This window comes from Rutidosis leptorrhynchoides, chromosome 4 (genome assembly GCF_046630445.1).
Source record: "Rutidosis leptorrhynchoides isolate AG116_Rl617_1_P2 chromosome 4, CSIRO_AGI_Rlap_v1, whole genome shotgun sequence".
Taxonomy (NCBI): domain Eukaryota; kingdom Viridiplantae; phylum Streptophyta; class Magnoliopsida; order Asterales; family Asteraceae; genus Rutidosis; species Rutidosis leptorrhynchoides.
Genome location: NC_092336.1, coordinates 455,540,637 through 455,555,722, shown reverse-complemented (window position 1 = coordinate 455,555,722; position 15,086 = coordinate 455,540,637). Strand labels below are relative to the sequence as shown.

The following is a 15,086-nucleotide window of genomic DNA, read 5'->3' as shown; positions in this document are numbered from 1 at the left end:
TTCCAAGATCCTGAACTATTAAACATTCCTCCTGAACCACAATTTATTCAAACGGAGTTTATTGAAGAAGGAACCGTTAAATCAGAATCTTCCAGTGATTCGGATTCAACAATATGGAAGATCGAATGATAGCCACACGTACGGGCCAAGGTCATGCCATAACTCAACCAGAAGTTACTGCACCAAATTTTGAAATCAAAGGACAAATCATACATATGGTTACTAATCAATGCCAATTCGGTGGTACAGAAAAAGAAGATCCAAACGAACATCTTCGAACCTTTAATAGAATTTGTACTTTATTTAAAATCCGAGAAATTGAAGATGAAACGATCTATCTTATGTTGTTCCCTTGGACTTTAATTGGGGAAGCTAAAGATTGGTTAGAATCATTACCAGAAGGAGCAATTGATACATGGGATGTCTTAGTGGAGAAATTTCTTCAAAGATTCTTTCCGGCATCTACAGCCGTGAGACTTCAAGGAGAAATTGCCACATTCGCACAAAAGCCAAATGAAACTTTATTTGAGGCATGGACAAGATTCGGAAAGATGTTAAGAGGATGTCCTCAACATGGTTTAGACACTTTTCAAATAGTTCAAATATTCTATAAAGGCATTGATGTCGCTACAAGAAAAGATATTGACACAGCTGCTGGTGGTTCCATTATGAAGAAAACCGCTACTGAAGCTCATAAAATTATTGATAAAATAGCCTCCCACTCTCATGAGTGGCACCAAGAGAAAAATATCTTACATTCATCCAAAGTGGCTAGAGCCGATTCTAGCCATAACTTTGATTCCGTTTTCGCAAAAATAGATGCTTTTGAAAGACGAATGGAAAAGATGACTAAAGATATTCACGCAATACAAATCAGTTGTGAGCAATGCGGTGGACCACACTTAATGAAGGATTGTAATGTCGAGCAAACGATGGAACAACGTGAGAATGTTTCCTACATAAACCAAAGGCAGGGAAATAATTATCAAAATAATTATCAACAGCCTAGGCAAAACCTAAACCGAAGTCAAAACATTCTTTACAATCCAAATGGACCCAACAATAACCAACCAAATCAAAACAATACTTTCAATCAACAAAGGCCAGGCTTATATAAACAACCACAATAAACTGAAGAGAAAAAGTCAAATCTGGAAGAAATGGTATTAAAGTTAGTTGAATCTCAAAAACAATTTATTACATCTCAAACCCAAACAAATGAAAATTTTGATCAATCATTTAGAACTCAACAAACTTCCATTTTAAATCTAGAAAAACAAGTAGGTACTCTAACGAGCCTGATGAGTGAAAGGAAACAAGGAAAGTTACCAAGTAATACTGAAGTAAATCCTCGGAATGAAAATGTTAACATGGTTTCAACGAATTCTGAAAAAACAGAAATAAAAGAGGAAAAGATTTCAGACGATGAAGAAATCACACCACCACCAGGGTTTGAAAAATCAATATATTTACCATACAAACCACCTATTCCATTTCCAATAAAAGTTGAATATGAGCAAGAAATAGGTAATAAAGTTTGTGTTGGTGATACTTCGAAAAGGAAGAGGAAGAGTAAGCAAGAACAAGAAACCAAAGCCGTAAAAATAGAACCATTAAATACTATTCCACCGGAATTTCCACCTAAGTCGGGTGATCCGGGTGAATTTATTGTTCCTTGTTTACTTAGTGATTGTGTTATGTATAATGCACTAGCAGATCTAGGTGCAAGTGTAAGTATTATGCCTCTTTCATTATATAAGAAGTTAAATTTAGGAAGGTTAAGTCCAACAGAGATGAGTGTTCGATTCTTTGACCAAACCATTAGACACCCAGTCGGAATTGCTGACAACCTACCTATTCAAGTAGGTAATTTAACCTTTCTAGTCGAATTTGTTATCATAGACATAGAAGAAGACTCAAACTTTACTCTACTTTTAGGTCGACCATTTTTAGCGTCCACCAAGGCGTTAATTGATGTAAGAGAAGGTAGAATGACACTTAATGATGGTGAAAAATCGATCACTTTTGTGAGTCGAAAGTCTAGATCTCCACCAACCAAAACCGTTGATCCAATAACTCCAACGGTAGTGCTTAACAATGTTAAAACGCCTAAGTGTGGGGAAGATGAAGTAACACCTAATGATGACCAGAAAACAAAGAACCCCATTAATGATACAAAATTAGATGACCTCGTTATTAATAGTTCAATGAAAAAGCTTTGTAAACGAGTTCACAATGCTAGGATTAAGGGGAACTTTAAGTTATGTAACCGATTAGTATCTAATCTGTCATCAAAAGAAAAAGAGAAATTAGTTGATTTTGTGAAGATTACAAAAGAAACCGACCAATGGCTTAAAACAAAAATCACAGATATGCAAGTTGATGATGGTCTGATGGAAGTTGACGATGAAGTTAATCACGATTTCAACACCACAGCTAGCTAAGTGTGGGGAGATTCAAAAGTTTTAAAGATAATTTTATGCTATCTAGAAGTTTGATATTCTGTTTTCGTGTAGTTCCGAGAACAGAATCCGATTGGTCTTTTCTACTAGCAGACCCTAAAGAACTAGTCCTCTTCCCCCATTCTGAATTTTTTGTTTTTAAGTTTTACAAGATGAAGCATGCATTTGATATCAGCCATGGTTTAATAAGCTTCACAGGTAAGTTTTTATTTATTTTATGTTTTTAACCTTTTGTTTTTAAACGCCAAATTGTCGCTATAAAGTATTAAATTGATATTCATTAAAAATAGGTATAATAAACCGAAATTACTAATATCAATACAAAAATTTAATCCATCACTGCAAAATTTATCGTTTATTCATAAGGTATAAATATCTTTAATCAATCAATTCAAAAATTTGATTGATTAAAGTGGGATAAAAGACCAAAAAGATTTTTAATTTTATTTTTATAATTAATATATAACTATTTTATTTTAATATAATATTTTAAAATTTATAAAATTTAATGTAGAAAAATATTAAAAATATTTATATTTTACGAATTTTAAACTTAAGTGTTGTGTGAATTTTAAAAACAAAATTTACTTTATTTCATTAAGATAAAAATATGATTTCTAAAATTCATCGTAAGTTAAACACTAGGTCTTGAACCGAAATTGCTTTACCCGAGGGAGGGACGAAAAATTTTGTTATCATTATTTTTAATCTTATTAATATAAAGTATGCCAAAAACATTAAAAAACCAAAAATCTTTGTTTTTAAAACAATCGCTTTAAAATGACAAATTTTGAAATTTTGTTGAGGGACGAACTAAGTGAACGTACCGAAACGACCTCACTCTCAAAACCAAGGAAAAACAAAATTTTAAAATTATTTATTTATTTGTTTTAATTAAGTAAAGGTTTATATAAAAAAAAATTTAATTAAAAAAATCCGGAAAAATACTGCTCCGCGATCGCGGAGCAGTGAGAGTCAATCTCTCCGCTATCGTGAAGAGACTGAAATACAGATAGCATAAAACTGGTCGACAGACCAGTTTTCCCTTCCCCCAAACCCCATTTTTTCTGCGAAAAACACACACAAAAACACACACAAATCGCGATTTTTGACCATTAATCACCAAATTTTTCACTCAAAACACGATGAGGAGAATCCTACCAAGGAGTTTCTTAAGGAAAACGGTAAATTTCTACACATTACACTCTTTAATTCGAATTTATAGTGTTCTTGAGCATATTTTTACCTAATTTGATTTTGATGATTTCTAGCTTGTTTAAAGTTAAATTGTTAGTATATTATGCTTGTATAACCTAGATTGATGCTATTTGTCATGATTTGGAGCCTTAAACTTCAAAAATTTTAGAAATCTAGGGCTAGTGTTCTTGAGCAATTTGGGGCTTTTTGATATAAAGAGGTTATGGCCGAATTTTTTCATGAATTAATGCTAAATTAAGTAGTATAACATGTTTAGATTGCTAAATGATCCAAACTTTGATCCTAAACATGATTTTTGATAATTAAAGTGGACTTTTTAGGTATAAAATTCATGAACTTGATTAAATTGATGTAAATGCCATTTGAAACTTGTTTAATTGCTAGTAATGGTTATTTTAACATGTTATTTAAGTTGAATGCTTATGAACTTTATAAACATTTTCATATATGCTTATTTGAAAAAGTGTAGAATTGTTAAAAATATGAAAATGTTTATAAGTTTGATATTGTTTAAACATGTTATTATGATTATTTTGATTTATGATTTTGCTAACACTAATGCATATTTGGATGCACAAAAATTGTGTTTAATGTGTTTTGCAGACTGAAAGAGGTGAATCATCATCCGCAGCCCAAGCTTCTAATATTCCTCCTGAGAATGAAGACGAACAACAGATCAACAATCAGTACAGGCAATATGAACCACACACATTCATCGCATTGACAGACATAACAGAGGCGAATCTACACCCAAATTTAAGATTTGACAGATTTTGGATAGACTATCCAAAATATCAGAGGAACTTGAGCATTCTTCATCCTAAAGAGGTTGAAGTGCCCAGGGTGATAGATTGGGATCCTCTAAAGACAGTTAGATTGGCCGAACCAATCAGAGAGTTACTTTACCAAAGGTATGGTAATTCTACCTTTAGTGATTGGGAACGTTTATTCACTATACATAGGCCTGTATATAAGGAATGGTGTGTTGAATTGCTAAGTACTGTAGAAATAAATGATCAGGTATCTAGTATAACTGATCAGGGTTTTATTAGATTTTTGTTAGGCGATGTGATGCGCCGTATGTCTCTTTTAGAGATGGCTCAGGCTTTGTACATATATACGCCTGAGGAATTAGAATCTTATCATTGTAGGCAATTAATATTTAATGGTAGGAGGGTTGATGAGAATTTTGATATGAATGGATTATGGAGTAGAATGACTAGCCATAATCGATTTCGTGGGGGACATTATTCATACACCGATATTGATAGAGCTGAACTTAGAGTTATACATAGATTTATAGCTAACTCGATTACACAGCGAGGTAAAAATAAGGATAAGGTAAATGAAAATGATTTATTTTACCTCATGTGTATTAGAGACCCACAGAGCTTCGTGAACATACCTTATTGTGTGGGTTATTATTTATCGGTGATGGTAAGTGGTATGCGACACCATAGCATAATAGGAGGTGGTATTTTTATTACCTTGATTGCTGAGTACCTAAATGTGGATAGAACTCGCGGGAGAGAATTAGTACCCGTACACGAACAACGTGAGAGAATTGATATACGTGTATATGCTGGTGCAAAGGTTTTATTGAAAAGACGAAACGTTGCACTACCATATGAGGGTAGACATCCACAGGTAGAAAGGGATCAAGAACAAGGTAATGTAGGTGGAGGAAACCAAATGACAGACATGCAAAGGTTAATGGCTCAAAACGAATATAGAGCTTCTAGGCTACATGAGTTTCAGGCATGGGATTTCCATCAACGTCAAATCCAAGCCCATTTAGCCTTCCAAGGTAGGAACTACATACCTACCGAGCCAGCCAACTTTCCTCCATGGACTGTAGATACAAGACCACCGTTTCCTACATACGATCCATTTCAAGCATACCAGGACACGTACAACGAACCATGGAACCCCTACTGGTATCCTCATCAACCATAGTTTTTCTTATTCTTATTTTCTTATTTTTATTTAAGTTTTGTAATTTGTAAAGTTTATATTCTTTAATATTTATTTTGATATTGTAATAATTTATTAGTTTTCTAACATTTTAGATTTTAGATTTTAGATTTTTGAATGTGGGGTTATAAAACCAAACTTCAAAAATATGCATATATGTTTGTAGTTTATGTCATATATAAAGCAGGGTAAAACAGCGCATTTTCAAAGACTGACATTAAGTTCAGCAAAAGCTACAAATTTTGACGACAAGACGAAAAACAAAAGTGATATAACAAATGAAGGAATGAACAAATGACGTGCACCATTTATCATTCAAACAAACAATCAACAAAATGTTTGAAAACTTTGGTAAAATTTTAATCATTTTCTACACTAATCACCCTCATGAATTTAAATTTTTACTGATTTCTTGCAAATGAGGGCATTGCAAGATCTTAAGTGTGGGAAGGGATTAAATTCTTTCGAATTTTTAAAAGTTTAACTTATACACTTGGTTACCATTAAAAATACTAGTAACGCAGTAGTTGCATTAGAATCTAGTGCTCTCTGATAATAAAGAACAGCCCTAGTCTTATATACTGACTACCCAATTCTAGTAAAATTTTTCAAAATTTTCAATTACATGAATTCAAAATCATGTTTATACATATTTATGAACGATAAAACTAGGTGATAAAACCGAAATTATTGTTGCCTCAAAAAGGACATAAATTGAGAAACAACCTTAAATATTAGAATTCATTTAAAATGAAATGGAGGAGAATAAAAAGGCAAAGAAAAACATAAATAAAAGCTAAGTGTGGGAAGAATTACCAAATTATTTAAAACATATATTACACATTTTTGTACAAGATTATTGCAGGTACTTTTGCTTTGAACTAAACTAATCAGTTTTACTCCGTTTACTGTAATATAAATATATGAGAAAGATGGATCTACACGATGAATCATTATAGGAAGTAAAGTCTTCCGAAAAAGACACGCGCTTCTTGATTTAGGTCAAGAAGTTGTCGTCCAGACCAGCTGTAGGTTGACGAAAAATCTAGAAAAGTCATCTCTAAAATCAGCAGGAAATCCACGGACCTCAGCATCAAACAGGGTCGCCAAGTGGTCAGACTTATCCTAACCATGAGAGGATCTGTCTCGTAAAATGGGGAGGGCGCCGTGCAAATTAGCTGGATAAGACTAATGAATCAGACCCCCAGAAAGGATAATCTCCTTAAAGATTAAAAATCAGCTTTTAAGCCTGATATTACTCAATCCTTGAGATTGACCTTAAAGATTGAGAATTCAAACTCATGGAATTCAATGATATCTATACTCGAGCTTGAATGAGAAAATATTTTGATCAAAACTAAAACCGATTTGTTTTCTGAAAAACCCATTTTCAATGCGTTCATTACCATTGAACGTAAAATCCTAAGATTTCGTCAGAATTCATTAGGTCACCTGAACCAAATCGGGTGTCAACCGTAAGAACGGTGGTTGCATAGCATGGTCGAAGACAGGACCTTGTGCCAGACCAAAAAACTATAGGGTGATCTTTACTATTGCTCCTACCAAGGATAGTAATTGCATCCGACACATTGTGGACCATAATCATACGCATGTCATTAGACATCGCCTTAACAGTTGCTTGTTCATCGCTTTCCTTTACAACTGGAAGGTCGTTTACCGAAAGGTAATATACGGGACAAGTAGACTGGATGTGTGCTTTCCTAATACAAGGTTAGCAAGTGGGTGACACAAAACCGCAAGTTTTGAGCCAAAATTTTAAAAAAAAATCTGAAACCCACAACCCACAAAAACAATTTTGCAAAACACCGGTGAAGGCTTATTCTGGAAAACCTGTCTAGGGTAAAACCTAGCTTGAATTTTCAAAAGATCAAATGTTTTCATAAAGATCCTATTTCCTAAAGGATCTAAATTTTTATAGTCATGTGGGACTTTAAACCACAACGTTACTATCATTGTTTATACCGCCATATCAAAATCACTGATGTACTAAGTGTGAAGAATAAAGAAGTGATTCTAGTATTTTTAATTCAAGACTATATTGCTTGAGGACAAGCAACGCTCAAGTGTGGGAATATTTGATAATGCTACAAACGAACATATATTTCATAGCATTATCCCTCCAGAAAGACAAGCTTTTAGTTGCAATTGTTCTATTTACAAGTGATATTCATTTAAATAATAAAAGGTGAAGACAAAAGGCATAATTGACGATTTGAAGACGCAAATGACCAAAAAGCTCAAATGTACAAGATACAATTCAAGTGGTTCAATTTATTGATGATTAACGTCTAAAAATGACAAAAGTACAAGTCGCGGAACGCAAAGTACAAGATATCTCAGCGTACAAAAAGACGTTCGGAAATCCGGAAACGACACATGAACCAACTATCAACGTACGACTCAACGGAGCTGAAAGTACAAGTCAACTATGCACGAGAATATAATATAATATTTAATTAAATACTTAAATATTATATTATATTTATATTATGTCGACAAGCTAGGATCCAAACTACAACCAGCTGGAAAAGGGAACTCCGCGATCGCGGAGCCCCAAGGCACAGAAGTGCCGCGATCGCGGAGCAGCCAGGATTCAAAATGCCTATAAAAGCAGCCGAGTTCTGCTTAATTTAAACACACCAGAGATTATTATCTCTTCTTCTTTCTCTAAATCTATACCTATATTTGTGTTATAATTTTAAGTTAAGATAATTTCAATAATAAGGTTATTGTAACAAATGTTTTAAGGTTTTGTAAAGTCAAAACTCTGTCCGTGTAACACTACGCGATTTTTAATCACTGTAAGTTATGTTCAACCTTTTTACTTTAATGTCTCGTAACTAAGTTATTATTATGCTTATTTGAGCCGAAGTAATCGTGATGTTAGACTAAATATTAAAGACCGGGTTATTGAACTTTGGACCATAATTAATGTTTGGACAAAGACCGACACTTGTGGACATTGGACTATGGACTATTAATAGATGGGGGGTAGTGTCTAATCGAGTGACAACTCATTGGAGTCTGTCGAACCTATCTTCAAATTAATTAATCTAAATAATTAATAATGATTATGGTTGTCCTATTTAGTGACGTTCATACGGAGTCTATTATAATCATTTAATTAATTATTCGGGTTGGGTAATTGAGTATTCAAACTGATCAAGTGGGTAAATTAATATTCATATATAATTAAAACGGGGGTGGATTACATACAGTGATAACTGGTGTAATTGTTGACAGAAGTGATAACTGCGTCACAGTTTAAATCCTTAATTAGTTGGACTCTTTGACTTCGGGTATAAGGGTAATTTGACGAGGACACTCGCACTTTATATTTATGACCGATGGACTATTATTGGCAAAAGCCAGATAGACATATCAAATAAACCAGGCCAAATAACAATTAACCCGGGATAATAATATATAAAACCAAAACGTCAAACATCATGATTACGGAAGTTTAAATAAGCATAATACTTTTAATTCATATTTCATCGCTATTTTTATTTACTCGCAATTTATTTTATCGCAATTTATCTTTATCGCTAAAACTAAAATTTGACAAACCGGTCGTTAAACGGTAAAAAACCCCTTTTATAATAATAATAATTATATATATATATATATATATATATTTATAGTTTATAAAATATAGCGTTAAACTCAGCTAGCTCCTTGTGGAACGAACCGGACTTACTAAAAACTACACTACTCTACGATTAGGTACACTGCCTATAAGTGTGTAGCAAGGTTTAGGTATATCCATTCATTAAATAATTAAATAACTTGTGTAAATTGTAGTATAATTAATAAGCATTTTCGTATACACCTCTACACTCATCAGCTAACTTGACAACTTAAATCATCAACACGTAAATAAAAATATGATTTGAATATATTTATCATACTTTGATATATATGTATATATTTGTTATAAGTTCGTGAATCGATCCGTGGCTAAGTCTGATTTTTGACGAATTGAAAATTTGTGAAAGTGAGTTTCATTACTCCCTTTTTAGATATATTTTTGGGCTGAGAACACATGCGCTGTTTTATAAACTGTTTTATGAAATGGACACAAATACTGAAAATAAATTCTATGGTTGGATTACGAATACCGAATATCGCCCCTTTTAGCTTGGTAGCCTAAGAATTAGGGAAATGGCCCCTAATTGACGCGAATCCTAAAGATAGATCTATGGACCTTGAAAAGTCCCATTCGGGGTACGAATGATTTAGTACTTCGATTGATATATACTGATTGCGACGGCCGGTATATAGCATGCAGATTCCGAAATGCTTGTATGCGGGGGATATTCTATATGCATCCTGTTAGTTCGGTTACCAAGTGTTCACCATATGAATGATTTTATCTTTATGCAGATTGTGAAATGCCTGTATAATGATTATGGAAATGAAAATGAAAACGAAAATCTTGTGGTCTATTAAATTGTTAGAAATGAATATTTATGATAAACTAATGAACACACCAACCTTTTGGTTGACACTTTTAAGCATGTTTATTCTCAGGTATGAAAGAAATCTTCAGCTGTGCAATTGCCCAATTTAAAGATATTATTTGGAGTCATTCATGACATATTTCAAAAGACGTTGCATTCGAGTCGTTGAGTTCAACAAGATTATATTAAAGTAAATGACAGATTAAGTCATTTATAGTCTGATTATATTGTGAAATGGTATGCATATTTGTCAACTATCGTTGTAATGAAAGTTGTCTTTTAAAAACGATTGCAATGTTTGTAAAACGTATCATATAGAGGTCAATACCTCGCAATGGGACCAAATGTTATTGTATTCATCCATATGGATTTGGACGGGCCGTTTCACTATTGAACTATATTTGGACTACTAACAAAGGAAAACTAACAAAGGACAACTAACAAAGGACTACTAACATGAAAATGTTAAAAATTAATATATAAGTATTCTATGAACTTGCTTTATTTTATTCATATGTCGTATTATTATCTGAATCATTATTATTGTTATAGGTTCGTGAATCCAAGGACTACTGCCATATTTTTAATAAGTTGAAAACTTATTATTAATATACTTTTACTACCGTGAGTATATAGTCCCATTTTTAAACTCTAAAAATATTTTGGGATGAGAATACATACATTTTATGTTTTACGCTATGGACACAAGTATTTAAAATATATTCTACGTTGAGTTGTACCACCTTGCATATCTTCCCTAATAGCTTGGTAACTAATATTTACATGTTGTAAGAACATGTAAGCGCGAATCCTATTGATAGATCTATCGGGTTTGACAACCCCAACCGGACTAGTCGCTCTAGTATCGTAAACGGTTGCATAGTACTTCATTTTTACTACACTTGGTACAGTGTAGGGAGATTTTATAATAAAGGGAATATGCCACATTATTGGTTAAGTATGGTTACCGAAGCGCTCAATAACTTATAGAATATCTTTATTGAAATATTTATAACTATGAAATCTTGTGGTCTATATTTATATCGATGCTAGCTTTAAACCTATATATCTCACCAACCTTTTTGTTGACTGTTTAAGCATGTTTATTCTCAGGTCCTTAAGAAAGTCTTCCGCTGTTGCATTATCTGAGCAAGCTGTGCATGGAGTCTCAGGCTTTTGTTTAAATGAAGTGTTGCATTCAATAAAACCTTTGTCATGTAATATATTGGACTGTTATGGCACGTGTGTAGTATTTGTAAACCGATGTAATATGGGGATTATTCCTTAAATAATCGCCCACTTGTTTAAAACATGCATTATGTATAATAATGGTGTGCTTTTTATGAAACGAATGCAATATTTTCTAAAAACGTATCATATAGAGGTCAAATACCTCGCAATAGGACCAATGAATAACGTACTACGTTTATAGTAATATGGACGGATCGTTTCAGTTGGTATCAGAGCAGAGGTCTTAGCAAACCAGGAATTGCATTAGTGTGTCTAACCAGTGTTTGTTAGGATGCATTAGTGAGTCTGGACTTTGACCGTGTCTATTTTGAAAACCATTGCTTATCATTTTTGGTCGGAAATTGAATATTTTAACATGTAAATGTTATGTGGTATATTACTAACGTACTAGTTATTATGTGATAGATGTCTGTATCTAGCTTTGAATTAGTATTCACTTTCAGTGACTCCGAAATCGAGTCCAAATCTTCAGCAAAAGTATCGATCATCAATTTGTCTGATGATGATGAAGACTCGAAAGAGGACACATTCTGGGAAGATTCACAATTTCCAGAAGAACCGAAAGTGAAAGAACCTGAAAACGATCCTGAGGAGGAGGAGGAAGTAAAAGAGATTACTGAGAAAGAATTTAAAAAGGGAAAGGAACCTGTAGTCACCAAACCAAAATTTCTAAATCCGGAAATTAATAAAGCATTTGTTGTACAAAGTGCTCCTGACATTTCTACCCCTAGTCATCTTTGTCTTACCAACTCTATTGAGGTATCAAGTACCTCAGAACCCCGACCAAGATATAAACATACCGCTCGAATAAGCGTTATGCCTGTACCTGATAACAAGAGGCCCCACCGTTTTTAAAACCATTTTCGCTACAACATCACTTCATGCATTGTATAATATTATTTAGTTATCTTACATATGTTTTATGTAAAATAAATTTATGTGAATAAGTGGTATTGTATCGTTGTACCATAATGCATTGAAGAATAAAGCATGAAATGATAATGCATTAGTTTTTCATGATAGAATATTATTTGGATGGTTGTAGTTAATTGTTGTACTAAGCTATTAAGTATGAACTTTAACGGGTGGGTAATACCCTAGAAATAATTATAAAACGCTAATAAGAAGAAAAGGCTTTTATAATAATTGGTTCATATTATTAATATGCCACGATGTACCATTAATTACTCGCTACATCTATAATAATCTATGTGATTAATTATCTTATATGTTTATTGAAGAAACATGGCTCGATTGAATTGAATGACAAAACAAGAAATTGAAGAGATATTCAACCAATGCGTAAATGACTGAATGCTTTGGGTCGAAGCGGCAAGAGCAGCAGCAAACAACACAAACCCTCATGTTGGATGCACATATAAAGAGTTTCAAGGTTGCAAACCTTCATCATTCAGGGAACAGAAGGACTGGTCGGTTTAACTCGATGGTCCGAAAAGCTGGAGTCTGTATTTAAAATTAGTGGTTGTGCGGAAGGGGATAGGACAAAGTATGCTTCATGCACATTACAAGATGGTGCACTTACATGGTGGAAAAACTATGTAAAAGCTGTAGGGGCGATGCAACATATGATACTCCTTGGGAGGAGTTGAAAAATATGCTAATCAACGAATACTGCCCAAGGAACGAGGTTAGGAAGATGGAAGCCGAGTTACGTAATCTGAAAGTTTTCGGCACATAACTTACCAACTATAACAGTCGATTCATGGAATTAGCCTTGTTATGTCCTGTATTGGTACCAACTGAAGAGCGAAAGATTGAATTGTACAAGGATGGCCTGCCAAAAAACATCAAGGCCAATGTTACAGCATCCAAACCTAAGACAATTCATGAAGCTATCACCATGGCAAACGTGCTAATGGATCAGATCATTCTAGATAAGAACGCATCAAATACAGATGCCAAGGTATCAGATAACAAAAGAAAGTGGGATGGAAACCATGATCGAGGTAACCAACAACAATCTCTCGAGAAACAGGAAACTACGCAAGGTGCGAGTAGTGGTTCAAGCTCGGGTTACAAAGGACGAAATCCCTTATGTAACAGATGCCACAAACATCACTCCGGTTTTTGTAATGTGGTGTGCAACAATTGTGATCGAAGGGGTCATCTTGCTGAAGATTGTAGGGTTCCCGTTACAAATACAAATGGCACCTAGACTCCTGCAACCAATGCAAATAGAACTGCCCTGGCTATTGTTACTTGTTATGGGTGTGGGAAATAGGGTCATATTAAGAGCCAGTGCCTGAATCCATAGAAGAACAATGGACCTGCACGTAGAAGAGCGTTTAATATTAATGCTAGAGAGGCGTGTGAAGACCCGGAGCTTGTTACGGGTACGTTTACCATTAATAACTTATCAACATCTATTATATTTGATACTGGTGCCGATAGAAGTTACATGTGTAGAGACTTTTACACTAAATTGAATTGTTCATCATTACCTCTAGATGCTAAGGTAATGATTGAGTTAGCTAATGGTAAACTAATTAAAGCCGATAAAATTTGTCGTGATTGTAAAATAAATTTAGCCGGAGAAACGTTTAAAATTGATTTGATACCCATAGAATTAGGAAGTTTTGACGTAATAGTCGGCATGGACTGGATGTCCAGAATAGGAGCTGAAGTTGTTTGTGCCAAGAAGGAAATTTGCATTCCTCGTAAGAATAAAATGCCAGTAATGATTTATGGAGAGAAGGGTAACTCAAAACTAAAACTCATTAGCTGCTTGAAAGCCCAAAAGTGCTTGAAGAAAGGGTGCTATGCTATCTTAGCACATGTTAATAAAGTCGAAATGAAGGAGAAAGAGAAGAGCATCAACGATGTGCCAGTGGCAAGAGATTTTTCTGAAGTCTTTTCGGAAGAGTTACCGGGATTACCTCCTTTAGATATGTAGAATTTCAAATAGATCTAGTACCAGGAACTGCACCATTGGCTCGTGCTCCATACAGACTTGCACCGTCTGAGATGAAAGAGTTACAAAGCCAGTTAAAAGAACTACTGGACCGTGGATTCATTCGACCGAGCACTTCACCGTGGGGTGCTCTGATTTTATTCGTTAAGAAGAAAGATGGATCCTTCCGCATGTGTATAGATTACCGTGAACTAAACAAGTTAACTATCAAGAATCGGTACCCATTACCGAGAATTGATGACTTGTTTGATCAGCTGCAAGGATCAAGTGTTTACTCCAAGATCGATCTAAGATCAAGTTATCATCAGTTGCGAGTTAAAGACGAAGATATTCCAAAAACCACATTTCGGACACGCTACGGTCATTATGAATATTTGGTCATGCCGTTCGGGTTGACCAACGCACCAGCTGTATTCATGGACCTCATGAATAGGGTATTCAGTCCGTACTTAGATAAGTTTGTTATCGTCTTTATTGATGACATTCTTATTTATTCTGAGAATGAAACAGAACATGAACAACATTTAAGGTTGGTGCTGGAACTGTTAAAGAAAGAACAGTTATACGCAAAGTTTTCCAAGTGCACCTTTTGGCTAAAGGAAGTACAGTTCCTTGGTCATATTGTCAGCAATGAAGGAATTCAGGTTGATCCAGCCAAGATTGAAGCTATTGAAAAGTGGGAGACCCCAAAGACTCCAATGCAAATACACCAATTTTTGGGTCTTACTGGCTATTACAGAAGGTTTATTCAACATTTTTCCCGGA

At 34.2% G+C, this 15,086-nt stretch overlaps 1 non-coding gene across 1 annotated transcript; it reads right to left on the bottom strand.

The window, feature by feature from the left end:
* Positions 1 to 473: 473 nt before the first annotated feature.
* LOC139845840 (small nucleolar RNA R71) lies at positions 474 to 580 on the bottom strand. Its single transcript, XR_011758596.1, has one exon. It is a non-coding gene; the product is annotated as a small nucleolar RNA R71 (small nucleolar RNA).
* Positions 581 to 15,086: the final 14,506 nt, after the last annotated feature.